General features: G+C 41.6%; 1 protein-coding gene across 2 annotated transcripts in view; it reads right to left on the reverse strand.

Moving 5' to 3' along the window:
• The window catches only part of LOC120515778 (V-type proton ATPase subunit C 1-A), a 349765-nt gene that overhangs the window by 298086 nt on the left and 32957 nt on the right, over window positions 1-18722 (reverse strand). Inside the window, exon 1 of one of the 2 annotated variants that reach the window (XM_039737076.1) lies at window positions 6204-6338. The exons of the other annotated variant lie outside the window; for it this stretch is intronic. The gene's annotated coding sequence lies outside the window, so the exon portion shown is untranslated. Of the gene's footprint in view, window positions 1-6203; window positions 6339-18722 lie in introns of those variants that run through there. 2 annotated transcript variants of the gene reach the window in all.

The raw sequence follows: 18722 nt of genomic DNA on the forward strand, positions 1-18722 counted from the left end.
TTAGTTTTTATCCAGGACACTCGCAAGCCCAGACACTCAGACTCCTCGCTCAGTCTCTCAAGCACCTTGATCAGAGCTTCCATTGACTCCGCGAAGATCACAGCATCATCAGCAAAGTCAAGATCCGTGAATCTTTCTTCACCAACAGATACCACACAGATGCTGGACCCCACGACCTTGCCCAATGTCCAGTTCATACACGCATTGTACAGAGTAGGAGCAAGAACACACGCCTGACGAACCCCAGAATCAACTGGGAAAAACACAGAGGTTCTGCCTCCACTCTGCACAGCACTCACAGTACCAGTGTACACAGCCGGCCAGGATATCCAGCAGCCTATATCCAGAAACCTGGATATAGGAAAGAAATTAATAAAAAGTTCATCTCTGTTTCACATGCTACTGTTGTTTCTTTGATAATGCACAAAATATTTTCAGGATACCTAAAATATTGAAACCTGAAGTAAAAAAAAACAAATATATCGGCCACTGGTTGCCAGTATTGGAAAAAAATAGACAAAAACATATCGGTATCACCCAGAATATCCATACTGGTGCATCACTAACAATGGATTTATATTATCTGACCTGACTGAATTACTAGTTCAACTAAGATCTCTTTTACAGTTATTCTTGCAGGTGACTTAACCTCAACATTGGTAATCTTTAAAGCATTCTTATCTGGACTGGACTGTTTTGACTTGGTGCAGCCTGCTGATTTTCCAACCCACCTTTAGTGGTCAATGTTAACTTTATTTATATAGCACATTTAAAACAACATAGGAATGTTGTGGCCAAAATGCTTTACAATAATAGAATTAAAGAAAAACATACAACTAACGTGAATAACAAATAGAAATAAAATAAATGAGCATAAATAAAAAAAATAATCAATAAAAGTAATGTAACATAATCACAATGAGGAAACCATCAGTATTACTGAACGTCACGGAATGCAAGTGAATAGAAATGAGTCTTTAATCTTGTTTTGAACAGTTCAATTGTAGACAACTCCTTTATGTAATGAGGTAAAGAGTTCCACAGGCAAGGAGCAGCAGCTGCAAAAGCCCTGTCCCCCTTACTTTTACACTTAGTACGAGGGACAACAAGAGACAACTGACCAGAAGATCTAAGCACTCTGGATGGCTGGTGTAAGGCCTTGTTCACACGGGCGTTAAGTTTTTGGATTAAGAACTTGCTCTGAGCGTCCTAGACGTTTATGTTGCATTTTGTGGTGGCGATCGATTGACTTCTACACCGGCGTCGCTTGTCTCTGTCTAACGCCAGCCTGCAGCCCAAATTGTAGTTTGTGTGTTAACCTGTGGAGGCAGTGTCGGGAACTGGATATGAAAGCCCTTGTCGTTTTATTTGAGGTGCCTCCTTTCAATATGGACCATTTTGCTATGTTAGATATTAATCTTCTTGTTTTAAAATACTCGTAATACGGCGTAGGGAGAGAAAAACGCTGCCGCTACTGGGTTCATCCTCTGACTGCACAACGTCGGGTTAAAGGAAGTTTTTTTGTGCTTTATGAAGAAATGTGAAAATTTCCGCGCAAGTTTTTAATTACTGTCGGATGTCGGTTTCCACTTTTGATTGTCTGCTGCAGCTGGTGCAATGCCACATTGCACGCCGATCAACCAATATGTGACTTGGTGTTAGCCCCGAAGAGAGACTACTTGTCACTTTGAGGTAAGGAAACAGTAGTCGAGTGTGCGCTTACACCGGTGTTATGCACTGAAATGCCCCCCAGCTCCTCCGAAGCGTAAAATAAACGCGCAGAAAACGAACTAGAAGCGGTTTCCTTGCGTTCGTTGGGTTTTGAACGCCAAGAAAAGCTGCATGCAACTTTTTGATGCCGTATAAACGCCAGCGGACAAACGCGACGTCACCAAAGCCCGTGTGAACACTCTCATTGACTCCTACGTAGAAAACACTCGGCGCTTGATCCGCGCTCACCGGACGCTACGAACGCAAAAAAAACGCTCGATTTTAACGCCCGTGTGAACAAGGCCTAAAACACACAATTCAGAAAAATGGGCAGGAGCAAGCCCACGTAAAGATTTAAAAACTAGCAACAAGATTTTAAAATCAATTCGAAAACTGTCAGGCAGCCAGTGTAAAGAAGCTAATATTAGAGAAACAGAGCCGTACTTTCTTGCACCAACCAGAAAGCGAGCGGCAGTATTCTGGACCAACTGTAACCTGCGTATCATGGATTTGCTAATCCCAGAATACAGTGAGTTGCAGTAATCAAGGCGAGAAAAGATCACTTATTGCATCTGGTCTGTACATCTTGATTATCTGTTTTTTGCATTCAAAGTATTGATTTGAGCCTCTCTGACTATAAAACGTGCTGTTTCACTGCTGCAATGCCTCTTCCAGCTCTTAACCGTACATGTCAAATTTCTTGCAGAAACCTTAAAAATATCTATCCCTCTATCCATGCTAGATACATTTCATTTTTTGTCTTTCTCTATTCCATCAATTCAGCAAGAGGTAAAACACAAGGAGGTTTCCTTTAAGCGTTTAGCTCTAAGGCGTAATTCAAGCATACAGTCTATGAAACTAGCTAGCCGACACTTTGAGAGTGTTACTATACATGCCCAGACTTCCTCTGACCATCAAGGAGCTTGGAGAGATGCACTAACTGCAGCCAAGAATACATATTATGACACAGTAACAGACAATGACTATGATAACCCAAGGGTTTTATCCTCTGTGGGCAATAAATTACTTCAACCTGCATCCAGCACAATCACCTGTTCCACTGAAGACTGAAAAATCCCTTCACTTTTTTCCTGATAAAATTAAAAACCTAAATAATTTAATTAATATAGATCCCTCCTCCTTTTACATTTTTCCCCAACCTACCTCTCCAGTGGGCTCCTTACTCAAATTTTTACCAGTTTCATATATTAATATTATATATATAATATAATATAATAATATAATATAATATATAATATTATATTTCATATATTAATATTAATGATCTGGGGTTTAATTTATAAAACTTTGTGTTGATCATAACTATGCACATGCATATGCAAAAAAAATCAGACTCATAAAATCAGCTTATGCACATTTCTACTCAATTTTCCTTTATAAATCACAATTATTTTATAAATGTACACTCATTAATGCACCATGATGCTAATTAATCTTATACATATGAAATCACGATGCTGCAAACATTAATTTGCTAGTAGAGCAGCAGCCCTTCTGACATGTCAAGACCCCACCAGCTGCATTCAAGAACACCAGCTTGCACTCCACAACCGAGTGCATAAGATCACGTATGACATTATAACAACTCTACTCTTAATTCTGGGGGTCCAGGAATGGCGAAAGGTGCCAGCATATGATCAAGTAGCCATATTGTACAAAAACATGAAAAAGTGAGGGTTTGGACTTGCCAACAAGCCAGCCACCACGTACAGTACCGTCACTTCTACCAAAGCTAGTCTGCCTTAAGATAAAAGAATCAAGGGTTGACTCAGGCCATAGAGTTATGATATGTGTTACATCTCTTCTTGACATCAGATTACATTAGCAAAAAAAACTGGACACTGTTGCAAATTGCCTTTTTATGTTTGCAAAACATGTTATGTTTTATGTATGTATACCAAAACCATATAGAAACTGCATGTAGCACCTCCTCGGTCATGTAATGGCTTCTATCACAGCAGGAATGGAGTGAAGCTTGGCAAAGATATCCTTGATCCCTAAGGCTATTCCATGAGAAGAAACATAGGTAGACTATATATAAACTGATGAAAAAGCAAAAAATGTCTTCAGTGCAAATACACGATTGGCCCTTTTTAAAAGGGAACTAAAATAGACTATTGTACACCACACTCAATACTTTTGAGGTATGTTTGTCACAACAACACACATTATAACTGGTAATATGAATTATAATATGCACAAGTCATCATTTAGCTGGCCTGGCTGCATTTTAATCTTTGATCAAGGGTGTTATTTCCCAGTTTCTCCAGAAATGTTACATATATATGGGTTAAAGCTTTTATAAATACACTGGCATGCAAAACTATTCAATCCCCTTTAAAGTCATCAGAATGTTCTGCATGACAAAAAATTTCTACACATATTTAGCTATTCAGTCTTTTTAATGTGAACTCTTATGCTGTAACAATATATTTCCAAAGTCAAAATAAGCCATTTTCTGTAGATCATGAACTAAATAAAAACTAAAAAGTTACCGATTAAAAATATTAAAGCCCTACACATTAAAAGGGTGCTTTTGATATCCAGAGAGATATAAAGGACTCACAAGTAGTACCTAATTATATTTAAGTATGGTCAAATGAGTGTCACCTTTGTGTTGTTTGTGATTAATTTGTCATTTGGTAAACCAGAAGCTTATAAAGAACAGAGGTCATACTTAAGCAAACACTACATTTTGAGTTTTTCTTCTTGAAATGAAGGCAATAAGAAAACAGGTCCAATATGTTAATTATCAAATTGGCGTAGTGTACGAGACCAAGATGTGTCAAAGTAAAAATTAAACAATCTAAATGACTGTTGACTTGCACTGGAGTGTACTGCCTAAGGACCATTTAACTGCCCTGCCCTTTTGGACAATTTCCCATCTAAGAGATTTAATGCTTTTGTGGTTGGTACAATCATGTGCCTTGAGATTTTTTGAGTTACATAAACCACCACCACAGAAAAACAGTTGGAAAACACTGCTCTCCCTGCAGCATGCATTACTTGGATGGTTATGTTGTATTCTTTGCATAAACTAGCGAAGAAACTGCAAACCTGAATCATGGTTAGGGATAATCATTACACTTCTATCTCATTGAATTTTGTCTCTATATATTAGGCAGTCAGCACTGTAAACTGGCTGGAAGACTGGTAAATACATAGGTACTAGAGACTTATTTTGGTTTTACTGCCACTCACAGACAACTTATTTAGCATTTATGTGATGTGACATTGATTCAATCTTCTTACAGAAACACGAAAAAATGAGAGCGTAATTTTAACCTTCGCAACTTTTTTCTAATATTGCACCAGGACTGCTATAAACCCATCCCTTTCTTGACGCTCCCCTGTACCTATGTCAGTATGTATAAATCAAGAAAATGAACACTACTGCTACATATGAACATGTGGCATACCCTTGTGAACCGAATAATACGTAATGTTAAACCACTGGATGAAAATTATATTTCATAAAATGTTTAAAGGTACTATATAAATACAGTATTGGATGTTTATGTAAATCGTTAGGTATACGCTTAACTTATTTGTACTAATGATTCATAATGTTAAAAAAAAACTAATATATATATATATACACACACACACACACATACCGACAGTATTTTAACGCGTTAAATAGACGACATTAATCACAAAAATGAACACGTTAACATTATAAATAACTATATGGCACAAGCATTAAATTCAAAATAACTTAAAAACAAATTAAAATTAAGATGGGGTACTAAGTTATCCATGTCTGACTCCTTACTGCGTTAATGAAAAATAGTGGACGCTTTCTTCAAAATACTTTTTAATACATTGAAAAGGGTTAGTTTTAAGACTTGACATGAGCATCCCAGCCGGAAGTCAGGCGTTATTAAACGTTATGAGGCTGTAATAACAAGATTTTAATAATTCAGAAGTTACCGTACATATTGAAAAGGAATACTATCTTCTCGAAAACTTGAGAGATAAATGGAAAGTATGGGCTCAAATTCTTGTTCTGTAAAAATGAGGTTTCACTTCCGCAAAATGTGCGTGTCTTGTGATGCCCCTAGTCCTAGTAGTAACATATATACGCCAAGAATGAATCTCGACATTAATGCATAAAATGTAAAGGCATTTTTTGCAGAAATGTGTTAGGTAATCAGTGGGAAACCTACACTCAATAGAGAGCGGGGAGGCTAAGGACATGTTGCTTTGCTGTCAATGAAGGCCATTTCATTTATGCTCCATACACACTGCTTCTACAGCTGTTAAAACACCATCAAGCACAAGCTGGATCCCTTAGACTTATAAACCGTGGTTTGGTAAATAAAAAAATGAAAGAAACCAGCACCTAGTCCTCATCTTTTCTTGACACATAACAGGCGTTCACAATCTACTTTAAAGAACGCAGCGATTAAAACTGAATAATTTTACCACAAAATTAAAAAAATAATATCGGCGTGAATAAAATCACCTACCAGAAAATTGAATGCAACCAGCTACTGATAACACAGGCTCCAAGTGACTACAGTTTGCTAAACATAATTTTCAATCAGTTACTCATTTCGGAAACCTCTCACTCACAGTCAGCTGAGCAACTCTGTACTGCGCCTGCGTACTGCAAACTAGGAGGTGGAGTTGAAATCTGCAGTTCCTTCTTGATGATGACAAGAATTTCCATTACTGCCATCTACTGAACGAGATGAATAAGTGCTTTCTAGAGAAGCGCATTCTGATTTTTTTTTAAAGATAGCATTTTTCAAGAATGTTGTGTCCCAGGCTTAGATTATGGAAGTTAATCAAATAGACAGAGAATAGCGTTTAGAAAAGTTCATAAACGTAAATACCTCAGTCACTATTGGATGAACAATCTGACTCAAACGAACAAAACTACATCAAATACCACTGAATACTCAATGTAAATAACAAGAGATGTCAAATTTAGAAAATATGAAATACTCTTTAATTGCCCTTGTTTATTAAGTAATGGCTTCATACCAATTATCGAAAACAATAAAGTGGTTATTCTATACCTCCAATTGCTCTTATTATTTTATAGTATGTGTTTGTATGGCAGAAAAGCTATATTACTCAAACTTTAATAAAAAAATAATGGAGAATAGGATTGACATGCACTAGTACCTGGGTAATATGTCACAGGGCTCACCTCTGTTATTGGTGCCCAGCTTTTGGCCCTGGAAGTCCACAGTGGCTGCATGATTGCATTCTAACCAAATTCTTAATTGAAATTAATTCTTGTACTTAATAGAATTAATGTAAGAAGACAATCAATTGCACCTTCTCCTTCTTTCTTCAGTTATTAGCAGACTTAGGGTGAATACACATACAGATGTAAATGGTTCCAAGAAGGCTGGCTCTTCATAGTTATATGGCAGCTGGTTAAGATTTAAAAAAGAAAGAACCATTAAACTCTTAGCCAGGAAAAGAGCAAAAGAAATGGAAAAACACAATGGACTCCAGCACACTAAAAAATTTTGTACCTATAAGCATATTTCAGAATTGTTTGAAAATAGCAACCACACAAATTGAATCTTACCTTACAAAATGTAGTCTTTCAAACTTTTGTTTACCTCAGTCACGGAGCAGAAACAGTTTTAACTTATATGATAAATTATATTGTAATCTGTTCTAATGCAGGATATTGCAGTTATTATGCTTTTAAACCTACGTGCTGCATTAATTTTTATACTTGGTAATTTAGTTAGCCAGTCATGTTTTACTTTTAGTTGATTGACTTCATATTTTTCAAATCATTTTTAACTCTGAAGATAGTACTCCATCACTCCATCATCATTTTCAGATCAGTTCTTGCACCAATGTTCTTTTTTATATGTGTCATTATTAAGAGATCATTTTTATGCTGATGATGCTCAGCTTTTTGTATCATTTATACTTGTTCAAGTGCATAATTGATAAGCTGAATTATTCATTTATGAAAGTAGATGAATGATAATTATTTGTGTTTACATTTATTAAAAAAACACACGTTTTTTTAGCGGGAGATTAGACTGTGAATAGTAAGGCAATACTAACTACTCATAATGCAAACTCTTTCATTTTATTTCAGCTGAATCCTCTTGACATTTAGTAATTATCCCTGTCATATGTCACTGTCAAATTTCTTAACTTTTCGAAGCCTTCTTTCTTCAGCCTAGAGATATAGCAAAAATGAAATCCTTTATAAGCTGTGCAATGAATACGTGGAGGTGACCAATGGCATTTTATTAACATTTGAAAGGGAAATAACCAGGAAATGGAGCAAGTCAAACGGACTGACCTAAAAACTGTAGTCAGAAACAGGTAAAATTTTACTAATGGAAAAGGTAGGCCAAAAGCAAACATCACAGCCAAAACACTAAACAAAATGTTGTAGTTAAGAAATGCAGAAAAAGATATTTATTCTTACAATAATTATTTCATCTGATTGTTCAAAAGATCTTGTCATTTTTAGAATTTATCCAGTCTTGGATAAGAAGCTGGTTTGAGCTGCCATCTTTAGGCAAAGACTAATACTTTGTAGAAAAGAGTCCAGTTGTAGACCTATGCAGCTCTGCTTTGTTGACAAGCCAATCATATTGTACAAAAAAGTAAATACATTTTAATTTTAACAGATTTACTTCTTGATCTATTTATAAACATTGTTATTTTGTCATTAAATATATGTTTAGATAAATTATATTGTGCAATTAAATTGAGCAGATTTTCTTAAGAACTACATCTGTAAAGAACAGAAAAAAATAATTTAAGGTATAACCCCTAATAAAAATACAAATACAAAAATACATAAAAAAGGAAACTCAGTTTAAATGTTTTTTTTTTATTTTACAAGATACTGTATCTTTTTGTAGGATAATACGCTCGTATATATGACTTTGATGGTGATGTGTAAGCAGCAGCCTTTTAGTTGAGGCTCTGTATTTCTCACTTTTTCTCTTTTTTTCTGAATTTACTTACCTGTTTATGTATTTATATTTTTAAAGAGGATCTGTAAAAATCCAAATTTCCCTCAATGGACAAATAAAGTTCTATCTATTGTCACAAAACGAGACAAAGACAGATAAAGGTTTGGGGCAGCCACTCATATAATTTGGTATCCTGGCTGCAAAAGTTGTTTTCAAAGCAACTAGCACTGAAGTGCATACAATGGAGTCCAAAACCAGACTGCGGGAGAAGGGAAAAGGGTAGGCTTTTAAAGGGGAAGACAGGAAGTGAGGTCATAAGGATCGGGCACGTGTTCATTATTCATTGGATCAGGCCCGGATGTGACATCAGGGGGGCCGGAGCTGGTAAGGTCTGTTTCCATTGGTTCGGTCCCAGAAGTGATGTCAAGAGAGCCAGGTGGAGCCTCCCGGGTTTGGTCTACAGGGAAGTGAGAAAGAGAGTTAGTGAACTCTGCCACATCCCGGCATGCCTCAGAACTGCCTTCACTCGAGCCCTTTAGCTGCCTTCCATGCGTGCATGCGTGACAAGGCCCCCCCCTCAGCCCAGACCCGTCGGGTCAGGCAACCCTAACCGAGAGGTCGTGAACCAGAGAAAGAGCATCAGCGTTGGCATGGAGAGCACCCCGACGATGAACGAGCAAGAACTTGTACGGCTGCAGGTCAAGAAACCACCGGGTGACCCGCGGATTCAACTCCTTGTGCAGGGCCATCCACTGTAGGGGTGCATGGTCCATGACAAGGGTGAATTCCCGGCCCAACAGGTAGTACCTCAGCTGAGTAATCGCCCATTTAATCGCCAAAGCCTCCCTTTCCACCGCTGCATACCTGGTCTCCCGGTCCAACAGTTTCCGGCTCAGGAACATGACGGGGTGTTCCACACCATCAAAACTTTGGCTCAGCACGGCGCCCAGGCCTGTGTCCAAAGCGTCCGTCTGGAGGATGAAAGGCAAAGAAAAGTTAGGTGCCATCAAAATAGGTGCGGACGTAAGGGCCTGCTTCAAGTCACCAAATGCAGTGCCTGTCTTTTCAGTCCATACCACAATGTTCGGGGCCCTTGTTAAATCAGTCAAGGGCGCCGCTCTCTCCGAGAACCGGGGTATAAACCGGCGGTAGTACCCGGCTAACCCGAGAAAGGCTTGGACCTGCCGCTTGGTTCGCGGACGGGGCCATTTCAAAATGGCATCAATCTTGTAGCACTGTGGCCTTACGGTACCCCGGCCCACCAGGTAGCCTAAATATTTGGCCTCGCTTAATCCAAAGAAACACTTCTTGGGATTAATCTGGAGCCCGGTCTCACCAAGTGTCCATAATACCGCTTGGACATGCTGTAGGTGTTCCCTCCATGTGCTGGAATAGATGACCACGTCATCCAGGTAGGCAGCACTATATGAGTCATGAGGCTTTAGCACTTTGTCCACCAGACGCTGGAAGGTGGCTGGAACCCCGTGTAACCCAAATGGAAGGACACGATACTGCCAGTACTGCCTCGGGAAGACGGTACGCGTTGACACTCCAGGCAGGAAGCGCAAAAGTGACGAACCTCCTCGTTGATTCCCGGCCAGTAGAAACGGAGCTTGATCCGCTCCAGAGTTTTCTCGGTGCCCAGGTGGCCACCTAGGAGGTGGGCGTGTGCTAGTTCGCAGACCTGCCACCGGAAGGTACGTGGAACTAGCAGCAGCCTCGTCTCCTGCCCGTCATGCATTGCTACACGGTAAAGGAGGTCATTATCTAACACAAGTAGGGGCTCTGTGGCATCGACTGATCAGTGCGCTTGCCATAGACAAGTCGTCGTTCCATTGCTCCCTTCTAAAAGAAGCCGGCGTCCTTTTAAATTGAAACCGCTACACGGAGAGAGGGTCAGCATCGACCTCAATGGGCGTGGTTTCCTCCTGCTCCGCCACAGCGTTGGTGGATGACGTGTCAGCCTGTGACGGCCCGGAAGTTGCCCCGTCACTTAGGACGGCCACTTCGTCTCTCTCTGCCGGCTGATTACACGGCGTGGAGGCAGCTTGAGACGGTTCATCTCCGTCCATAACGAGGCCCAAATTAACCCCGGGAGTGGTATGTGCCTCATCGCTTTTAATTTCAGACCAGTCCTGCCCCAGTATCACCGGGTGTGGAGGATCAGGAAGAATTGCCATGGTTACTTTCTGGACCGATCCTCCGTAGCTGATGACACAAGCGGCGGTCCTGTACCAGCGGGTTTCCCTGTGGACACAGGTTATACACATCCGTGGCACCGCGGACGCCGATACGAGCTCCGGGTTGTACAGGGAGGGGCTAGGTCTTGGTACGTACCCCGGCTGAGTTTGACAGAAGGACGGTTCTGCTCTCCCAGAGTGTGAGGCCGCCCTCTGTGTCTCTAGAAGCTCTATGAGCCCTGACATGTTCGTAAACTGCTTGCCCCAGACCGGCACTGTGAAGCCATGGGGAAGCGCTTTCAGGAGCAGATAGCAAGCTACCTGCTCTATTACCTGGAAGGGCTTGTTTTCTAATGGCCGTAGCCACTGCCATACTTTTGCCCATAAGGACCAGGCTTGTTTACTGGTCGGCCGCTCAGGGTCCAACCTCCATTTTTTTATTTCACTCACCTGCCAGTCTGGGGCACCCCTAGGTGGTAAATGGGGCTTTGGTTTCACTGGGAGGCAGGCACTCTCCCCCAAGAGAGCATACTGTGTCCCTCTTGCCTCCCCCCTCCAGGGCAGCCCAACTCTGTGAGCCCCACCCGCACACTCCCTGGCCTCTCTAGGTGGCCTAGTTCTGCGTGCCGGGAGCGGAGCCCGCACCGGGTCTCGCCGAAGCACGGGGCACCCTCCCCGCCTGAATACTCGGCCCCGGTACGCTCCCATCTGGGTGTATTACAGGTCCTGTCCCCTTCTCTTCTGGGACTTCTCCATCCTGCCGGCTACGCCACTGTCACAAAACGAGACAAAGACAGATAAAGGTTTGGGGCAGCCACCCATATAATTTGGTATCCTGGCTATTAGTTGAGGCTCTGTATTTCTCACTTTTTCTCTTTTTTTCTGAATTTACTTACCTGTTTATGTATTTATATTTTTAAAGAGGATCTGTAAAAATCCAAATTTCCCTCAATGGACAAATAAAGTTCTATCTATTGTCACAAAACGAGACAAAGACAGATAAAGGTTTGGGGCAGCCACTCATATAATTTGGTATCCTGGCTGCAAAAGTTGTTTTCAAAGCAACTAGCACTGAAGTGCATACAATGGAGTCCAAAACCAGACTGCGGGAGAAGGGAAAAGGGTAGGCTTTTAAAGGGGAAGACAGGAAGTGAGGTCATAAGGATCGGGCACGTGTTCATTATTCATTGGATCAGGCCCGGATGTGACATCAGGGGGGCCGGAGCTGGTAAGGTCTGTTTCCATTGGTTCGGTCCCAGAAGTGATGTCAAGAGAGCCAGGTGGAGCCTCCCAGGTTTGGTCTACAGGGAAGTGAGAAAGAGAGTTAGTGCACTCTGTCACATCCCGGCATGCCTCAGAACTGTCTTCATTCGAGTCCTTTAGCTGCCTCCCATGCGCGCGTGCGTGACACTATCTATGAACCGACTTAAGTCATACTTGTCTTAATTTATGAATTAAAGAATAGTTCCCTAGTAAAGACTATTTTCTATTCTATATTTTCACTAAAACACCCCAAAATATTTTGTAAACAGTTATTAAATTATATTTAAATATGACACTAATCTTTCTGTTTGTACTGGTTGACGTAACTGTTGCTTCATATAAAACTAAAATTTGTTAGTTTTTGTTGTTTGCTCCTCAATGCGCTGAAGTCGTCCTGTACCCTTAGTGGACAAACAACCCAATAGCATAATGTTTCCACCTTTGTACTTGACTGTGGGGATGGTGTTCTTTGGGTCACACTCAGCATTTCTCTTCCTCCAAACACAGCGGTTTGAGTTGATGTTCTGTTAATGGATCTACTTTTTTGTGGTGTATGTATACTGTTAACCATTATGTGTGTGTATGCGCATTGATATAAGTTCTCTTGGTAATACAACAAGTTACAATAAAAAGAAAAACACCGAAAGTGGTTATCACACAACGTTTCTCAATTTTAAATAAGACACTTAAGACACAGCAGCAAAAGAGATCAATTTTGGTTTCATCTGACCACAGCACTTTCTCCTAAGCCTTCTCTGAATCATTTAGATGTTCACTGGCAAACTTAAGACGGACCTGTACATGCGCCTCCTTGAGCAGGGGGACGTGATGATGTGGGTTCGGCTCCACGCTCCCATCGCTGTTCGGGAGCCCTTGAACCCTACACCGTCGATAATGTCACCGAGTTGAGCTAAACAGTGAGACAACATTTGAGCAAGGGTATGGATAAAAAAAAATGTGCATAGTGCTTTTATTGAAAAAAGTCCATCAAAAACAAAGTGTTCATAAAGTGCAGTGCTTCAAATTCTTCATTAAATAAATAGTTCAATAAATAATCCATTAAAGAAATCGTGGAGGTTAAAATACACACAAAAACAAACAGTCCTTTAAAACGTTTCTTACAGGAAGCAGTCTTCTAAAAGCAACAATAAGCCCGGTGCTTCTTCTGTGCTAGCGTCTCACCTGCTTATCCCGCTTGGGCTTAGCAGCAGGCGAGACACTCTCTGCAGCTGCCCTCTTCAACTCACATACACACGAGACCGGAGACCTCCCGATCCCTGGCTTCGGTCTGGCACTCATCCCAGTCTCGAGACTTGGTTTCCACCAACAGCCAGGTCGCTCACGTTGAGGACTCCACCACCAAGCCTCCCAATGCCTTTCTGGCCTTCCACGGCCAGTCGCCTTCCCCTGGTCACTCCCGCTACCTGGCCGCTCAGCGGGAGCAACATCAACTCAAACGCCTGGGTGTCGGCCTAACACCCAGCTTCCTTGCAGCTGCCCACAAGCGCTCGTTCGCTCGCTCACCATACACTCCGTGCTTCCTCTCTCGCTCCCTGTAACCTCCGTCCCTTTCATTTCATTTTTTTATCGATCTTTTTTCTTGTTCTCTTGTTCTTTTTATATCGTGAGGGGCCATAGCAGCTGCAGCACATTAGCCACGGGAACAATCACGAATGTGGGCAGTCCCTCACCTGTGCACTAGGTGAGAAACGCCCACACCACAGATCGCCCCGCGGCTTGCTACGACTACTACACCCCCTCACGATGCCACCTCAAGTGCGGTGATTATATATTTAAAAATAAACGGCCTTTGCTCAGCGAGCTGTGGACCCATAACACCACAGGGGACCTTACAGGTGCTACAAGATTTCAATCCATTTAGGCATAGTGTTTTACCAATGGTGTTCTTGGTGACTGTGGTCCCAACTGCCATCATATCATTAACAAGCTTCTCTTGTTTAGTTTCGGGCTGATCCCTCACCTTTTTTGTTATCATCCTCACCACATGAGGCAAGATCTTGCATTGAGCTCCAGACAGAGGACGATTGATGGTCGTTTTATATTTCTTTCATTTCTGAATAACTGCACCAACAGTTGTCACTTTCTCACCAAGCTTCTTGCTGAAGGTCTTCTAGCACATTCCAGCTTTGTGTAGGTCTACAATCTTGTCACTGACATCCTTTGACAGCTCCTTGGTCTTGCCCATGATGGTTGGGAGGTTGGAAATGGAAGAAATTGATTCTGTAGACAGGTGTGCTTTATAAACATAACGAGCTGAGATCAGGAGTATCTGTAATTGATTGATTCATTGATTCATTGATTGATTGATTGATTGATTGTAATCTGTGTGCCACATGGGCACACAGCCAATCTTTGGGAGACAGAATTCTGGCTGGGTTGTAGGGGATCAAATACTTATTTCACTCAATGACATGCAAATCAATTTATAACTTTTATATAATGTGTTTTTTTTTCTAGATTTTTCATTGATATTCTGTCTCTCTCCATTAAAATGAAACTGCCATAAAAATTTGGGACTGTTCATTTCTTTGTAAGAGAACAAACTTACAAATTCAGCAGGTGATTAAATAATTATTTCCCCCACTATATATATTGTCACACACGTGTGATTGGGAGGCAGCTAGAGAGCCTAAATAATAGTAGTATCACAGCAGATGAGGGAGTGGCGAGCTGAACTAACTTTCTCTCTCCATCCCATGCAGACTATCTCCGGGAAATCCCACTAGGTGCCGGTGCTATTGATGATGTCACTTCTGGTACTGGTGCTATTGATGACGTCATGTCCCAGTACCGGGGCCATGGATGACGTCACCTCCGGTCCCGGCACTATGGACGACATCACAGTCTTAAAGACATCAGTGCTGGCTCTGGTCCAGATGACATCACTTGCAGTCACAGCCTTTAAAGCTGCCATCTTAACAAACCAAAATCAGTTTTGTTTTGGACTTCAACCTGAACACAATTCACCAAAATTAACCTTTTGCAGCCAGGGCACAATATATGGGTGGCTGCCACAAACCTTTTTTGATGTACTTGTGTCTTTCTTGTTACAATATATAGTGATAAAATATCAGGCAGCAGACCGAAAAAGGTTTGGGGATGGCCACCCCATATACTGAAAAAACAATGGAGCAAAGAAAACACATTTCATAAAGCAGAGTTCACAACTGAACTGACTAATAGATTGGGACTGCTCTATAAATATTGTGGGTAGGAGGAAGAGGTGGACTCAGGACAGCCGGAACAGGAACTGATGTGGCAGGAAGGGGAATTCTGGTTAGCGGAAATTATGTCATATGGGTAGGTCAGAAGTGATGTCAACAGTGGGTGGATCAATGGTGATGTCATTAAGAGTCAGGGTCTTTGGCTGGGCTGCAGAAGAATAAGAGGAGAGAGGATCAAGTGAGAGTGCTAACACCCAGTCTGGCTGACAAATAACACTATTTGTGCCTATAAACTGTTCCCCATGCACACGTGTGTGACACTGGTCCCCGCTCAGCCCAGATCCGTTGGGTTGGGCGGCCTGAACCGAGAGGTCATGAACCCAAGAAAGAGCATCAGCACTGGCCTGGAGAGAACCTTGATGATAAAGTTTGGAGGTCCAAAAACCAACAAATGACATGTGACTCCTTGTGCACCTCCATTCACCGCAGAATGGCATGAGCAGTGACCAGGGTAAACTCACGGCCCAAGAGTTTGTACCTCAGTTGCATTACTACTCATTTGATCGCCAAGGCAATCTGTTCCACCGCCACATACCTGATTTCCCTGCCCAACACTCTCCGGCTCAGGAACATGACAGGGTGTTCGACACCGTTTGACACTTTGGCTCAGCACGGCACTGAGTCCTGTATCCGAAGCATTGGTCTGGAGGATAAAAGGCACAGAAAAGTTAAGAGCCATTAAAACAGGTGCAAATGTAAGGGCCTGCTTTAGGTCACAAAATATAGTTTCAACTTTACTATCTCATACCACATTGTTAGGGGCCCATTAACTTGTTAAATCTGTCAAGGGTGCCACTCTCTCTAGGAACCATGGTACAAACCAGTGGTAGTACCCACCCAAACCAATAAAGGCTTGGACCTGCCACTTAGTTTTTGGATGGGGCCATTTCAATATGGTATCTACTTTGGAACACTGTGGTTTGACTATACCACCACCAGCAGGTAGCCTAAATACTTGGCCTCGCACAATACAAAGAAACATTTCTTAGGATTGATACAAAGTCCGGCATTACCAAGTGTCTGGAACACAGCCTGAATCTGTTCTTGGGAGTTTCTTCCATGTGTCAGAATAGATGACAGCATCATCCAAATAGACGGCACTATAGGAATTGTGGGGCCATAGCACTTTATCCAACAGATGCTGGAAGGTGGCAGGTGCCCTGTGCAATCCAAATGGAAGAACCTGATATTACTAGTGTCCACTAGGGATGCAAAATGCTGTCTTGGCCTTCATGGAGTTTGTTAAAGGAACTTGCTAGTAATCCTTTGTCATGTCAGGAGTGGTCACGTACTTCACCTCTCTGAGTCACTCGAGGAAGTTATTCACTCGTGGCATTGGATAAGCATCAAATTGGGAGACTTGATTCAGGAGATGGAAGTCATTGCAGAATCTCCAACTTCCATCAGGCTTAGTAAAGTTGCAAAAAAAAAAAAATGATGGTATGTGAGACTTTTAAAATGTATTGTGTCATTTATATATGTCTTTTTATTTTTAAATTTTTGCAGCTTAACAGCAGCAACATAATGTAGAGCGTTATATTTGAGCCACTGAGAAAAAAATAAAGGATATGGTGAAAACGTATATTTTGTGAATAAAGTGGAAATTTCGTCTTTAATCTTGAAATGTCCACTTTAACCTCATAGTTTACTTTATCATTAAAGCAGACGGTCGCAAACGTCATCCCAGTTTTTAATCGCTACGAGCTTCTTGGACCTGACAGCAGGTAAAGTAAAGCAATAAAAAATAGATGGCACAAAAGATGGTATGTGAGACTTTTAAAATGTATCGTGTCATTACGATCAGGAATATGCAACGTTTGAATATAAAAGCACCACGAATGCATCTGTATGTCGGCATTTTGCTTCAGCAGCGGAAAGCAGCAAAAGATCGCCACACAGAACAAATTAAATGTATGATATTCCAACTCTCTGCACATTTAAAATCTTTAGATTTATACTTGATATCACTTTCATAATGAAATGCATTAAAGTGTGTATGTTACATTTTACATATAATTTCGTTTAAATAATGAATACTGTTAATTACACACATGGGGGAATAATTACACACATGGGGGTGTCACGGTGACGGACCGATAGCACTGCTGTCTTGCAGTGAGTTATGTTGCTGGTATTTCCTGCTTGTATTCCACACTGTGCTCCGGTTTCCTTCCAAAGATATGCAGATTTGGGGATTTGGTGCCGCTAAAATGACGCTAGTGTATGTGTGTGCTTGTATTCACCTTGTGATGAGCTGAGGCCTCGTCAAGGGACTGTTTCTCACTCGTGCCCAATGCTTCCTGGAATGGACACATCCCTGGATTGATGGATTTAATCAATAAACATCCTTTTCAGAGATATTGCGGTAAGGTGTCATCAGAATTTAATAGGTTTTCTAGGCAATTCACAACACAAAGAACACGAACATGTTCTCACCGTGATAATATCTCGCACTGCCACTTGGTGGATTCCTCCAGATTTACGTAAAGTACGTGCGCAAGTATGAACACTACAACGCTATGCGTAGCAGGAGCGTCCGCTGCAGCATGCGTCGCGTCGTGTGAAGTATAACTCCGGCCTTACTCTCAAGAGGATAGCATAATCCATAAGGACTAGAATATATTTATGCCCTCTAGCGGGGATCAAGGGGTCCTACGATGTCAACCCCTATATGTTCAAAAGGGATGTCAATCAGGGGAAGGGGAACCAATGGAGCATGGTCCTTCTTAGGAATCTGTCGTAGCTGACACTCAGGACATGAAGCACTGAAAAATGTTTGTCCTCCTCATGGATTCTCGGTCAATAAAATTGGAGTTTAATTCTCACCAGTGTTTTGTCGGCTCCCAGATGGGTGCCTAGGAGGTGGGTGTGTGCAAGTTCACAAACCTGCCACCGGAAAGTTTGTGGGACTAGTAACAGTGACCTCACTTCCCCCTCATGCTTGGCTACCCAATATAATAAGTTGTTTTCTATAACAAAGTGGGGCCCCAATGGTATGGGAAGTGAGGTATGTTGACAATTTACTGAAACAACTGGATTTTTGGCAAACTCAACGGAATCATCGTTCCATTGTTCTCATTTAAAGAAGGTGAGTGGTTGCTTAAATTGAAATTTTAGTGTACTCAAAGGATCTGGGTTGACCTCAGTGGGCAGAGTGTCCATCTGCAATGTCAATGGTCCAGGCGTTGGGGTGTCCAGGGTCATCACCACTGTGACGATGCGGGTTCGCTACAGACTCCCTCTTTCAACATGGGAGTCTGTGGAACCAACACCGTCGATAGTTATGACTGAGATGAGCTGACAAATGAGAATAATACACTGATAAAGCCAGAGGATGGTGAAAAAAGTGCTCAAGTGCCTTTATTAAAAGCAAAGTCAACACAAAT

This window comes from Polypterus senegalus, chromosome 15, assembly GCF_016835505.1.
Source record: "Polypterus senegalus isolate Bchr_013 chromosome 15, ASM1683550v1, whole genome shotgun sequence".
In the NCBI taxonomy this organism is placed as follows: Eukaryota; Metazoa; Chordata; class Cladistia; order Polypteriformes; family Polypteridae; genus Polypterus; species Polypterus senegalus.